General features: G+C 35.5%; 1 long non-coding RNA gene across 1 annotated transcript in view; it reads left to right on the plus strand.

Moving 5' to 3' along the window:
- The first annotated feature begins 646 nt into the window (after nucleotides 1-646).
- Nucleotides 647-3,174, plus strand: part of LOC147956196 (uncharacterized) — a 221,180-nt gene continuing 218,652 nt past the window's right edge. The window contains exon 1 of the long non-coding RNA XR_015612479.1: nucleotides 647-1,004. This is a non-coding gene — a long non-coding RNA (uncharacterized LOC147956196). The remainder of the gene's footprint in view (nucleotides 1,005-3,174) is intronic.

A 3,174-nucleotide genomic window follows, 5' to 3' on the forward strand; every position in this document is an offset into this window, starting at 1 on the left:
CCCTATCTATTATCATTTCAACGATCAACTTCCCCCATAATGATATCTATACTACCTAATATCGTCATGATATCAGCCAATTTCATTTTTTTAACTAGCTGAGGAAGAATTTGCAAATTAATAAACCCGGGTGGACGGATTTTCCATCTCCAGGGGAAAAGGCTATCATCTCCTACTAGATAAATCCCTAATTCACCTTTTGGGGCTTCTACTCTTACATAAAGCTCTTGTCTTGACAATTCAAAATTGGGCGAAGGTTTTTTACCAAGAAATTTATACTCAAAATCATTCCATTCAGAATTATTTTCTTTCTTAAAGCGTCGGACTTCTAAATTTTCATAAGGTCCTCCAGGAATTTTTTCTACAGCTTGTTGAATTATTTTGATGGATTCCCTCATTTCACCAATTCGTACTAAATAGCGAGCTAACGAATCCCCTTCTTTTTGCCATTGGACTTTCCATCAAATTGGTTGTAAGACTCATAAGGATCTACTTTACGAAGATCCCCATTGTATTCCAGAAGCTCGTAACATCGGTCCCGATAAGCCCCAATTTACTGCTTCTTCTCCGCTAATAAAACCTACTCCTTCAACTCGCTCTAAAAAAATTGGATTCTGTGTAATAAGTTGTTGATATTCAACACTCCGCGTAAAAATAATCACAGAAATCTAAACATTTATCGATCCATCCATAAGGTAGATCGGCGGCTACTCCTCCGATGCGAAAGTAATTGTGCATCATTCGCATACCTGTAGCAGCTTCAAATAGATCATATATTAATTCTCTCTCTCTAAAAATATAGAAAAAAGGAGTCTGTGCGCCGAGATCCGCCATAAAAGGTCCAAGCCATAGCAAGTGAGAAGCTATCCGGCTTAATTCTAACATAATTACCCTAATATAGCTGGCTCTTTGTGGTATTTGAATATTCTCCAAGAATTCTGGTGCATTTACTGTTATTGCTTCTGTAAACATAGTAGCTAAATAATCCCACCTTGTTACATAAGGTAAGTATTGTATAATAGTTCGGTTTCCGCGATTTTTCCATTCTCTGTGTAATACCCTAATATGGGTTCACAATCAATAACATCCTCAACCATCGAGAGTAACGATCAGTCGAAGACACCATGCATTGATGGGTGTTGAGGGCCCATATTGACTATCATGAGATCTTTTCTTGTAAGCGGTAGACTCATATCCTTTCTTCCTTAATTCATTATTCATGAAAATGGATTATTCCATGAATTCCTCAAAGCGAGGCTCATCAAAATGAAAAATCTAAGACTACTATAAGACTACTAAAAAAATAATAAAACAAGAAAAAAATTTGAACGATTAAATTACTGCTCCCGAATATTCAACTGACCGATTAATTTCTTATAACGTACTCTATTTTTCTTTGCAAATAAGCCAGCAAACGTCGACGTTTTCCCAAAAGTCTTCGTAGACCTCTTTCCGATGAAAAATCTTTTTGTGTAATTCAAATGTGAAGCAAGTCTCCGTATCTTATTGGTGAAACTGAATACTTGAAATTCAACAGAACCCCTGTTTTCTTCTTTTCTTCTTAACCATAAAATCCAAAAATTTTTCTACCTCCTTTCTTTTTCATGTATTTTTCTGATCAGGAAAAATACAAATTATGTCAGTTATTTGAAGTTATTCTAATCTCGTACACACACAAATTTGCAATTATTCATCTACTACTGGAATTTGGATTTATTTTATCGATGCAATTGGATTTGGATAGAAGGGTACATTCTTTCTAATATTTTAGATAGAAGAAATGTTTCTTCTATCTAAAATATTAAGAAAGAAATTTTGCTGATTTATTTATTGTCTATATGCAATTTATGGAATTGATACACCATTTAATTGATATCATTTAGCAAAATGAAACACAGCATATGCATCCATCTTTTGGCTCGAGAATTTCACGGGATAGAGATATGGTATAAGAAATAGACTATTAAGTAACTCTAAATGAATTGTGGATACATCTGTATCCTTAACATACTGAAACGATTGTCATTATTCGTATCAAACCAATAGCGATTCATACAAGCTAAATCTTCTAATCAATGGTGGGCCAATAATGAATTTTTTTGCTATGTATTAAGACGCTTGGCCTGATTTCGAAATTGTCCAGAGTTTTATATGTTGTTTTCATTGCAAAATGATGGGTCTCCTTCCATAACTTTCCAATTACGAGTTACGAGAATGAAAGACATGAAATTCTCATTCTCTACGGCGTCTAGTAGATAGAAACAAGAAAATCAGAAGAATCTTTCTCTCTATTCACTATCATTCCGCGTCTTCGACTTCTATTAGTTTCTTTCTTCTTTAATGCAATAGCTATAGTTTGATATAAGAATCCATTTCTCAAAGTAATGGGAAACCATTCTCTTATAGGAAATGGTTCGAAAATCGCTATTCCACCTTTTAGGTATCGTGAAAAGTGATACCTGTGAAGATCGTGCATTTCAGTCAAATTCAGATCCGTTTTTCGAGTCCATGATATAATATAACCAAATTGGATAGATCTTCCACCTGTTTAGCTATGAAAGAATAGATACAGAGGTGGATAATAGATCGCTATGAAGATCATGAGCTGCCCATAATGAAATCGCCAGTAGTCGCGAATATCTCCTCTTCCCTAATCCAAGATTGGAGAAAGAAGATCTAAGAGGGACCTATGGAGAATGTAGTCAGGAAATCCATAATAGAGTCCGACCACAACGACCGAATTAATTATCCTCATCGAGAAACTTAGACTACTAAATAGAAAAGAATTTGAAAATCATGGCATGGGGTCTCCTTTTTTTCTTTCTTAGAGTTTTCTATATGCACAATTTCTCGATGTTTCGATGAGAATTTCTGACTTTCCATATATAGAAAGAGATAGACTATAAATGACATCTCTTATGTCAATAAGACCAAAGGGATGGATATTAAATGATAGGAAGTGCTAGGAAGTGAAATAGAATGAAATGAGCCACTTTGGGCTTCCCTATGAAATGAGGCATGGACGGAGCCACTACGAAGAATTATGGAGTTACGAAAGAAGCTTCGGACTCATATTGTTCATGGGTTGAGAGCGGGAGTTGAACTCTAGGAGGTCGAATCCCCCCTTGTTCCTCAGTAGCTCAGTGGTAGAGCGGTCGGCTGTTAACTGACTGG

This window comes from Triticum urartu, unplaced genomic scaffold (assembly GCF_056163025.1).
Source record: "Triticum urartu cultivar PI428250 unplaced genomic scaffold, HENAU_Tu73 scaffold1, whole genome shotgun sequence".
Classification (NCBI taxonomy): domain Eukaryota; kingdom Viridiplantae; phylum Streptophyta; class Magnoliopsida; order Poales; family Poaceae; genus Triticum; species Triticum urartu.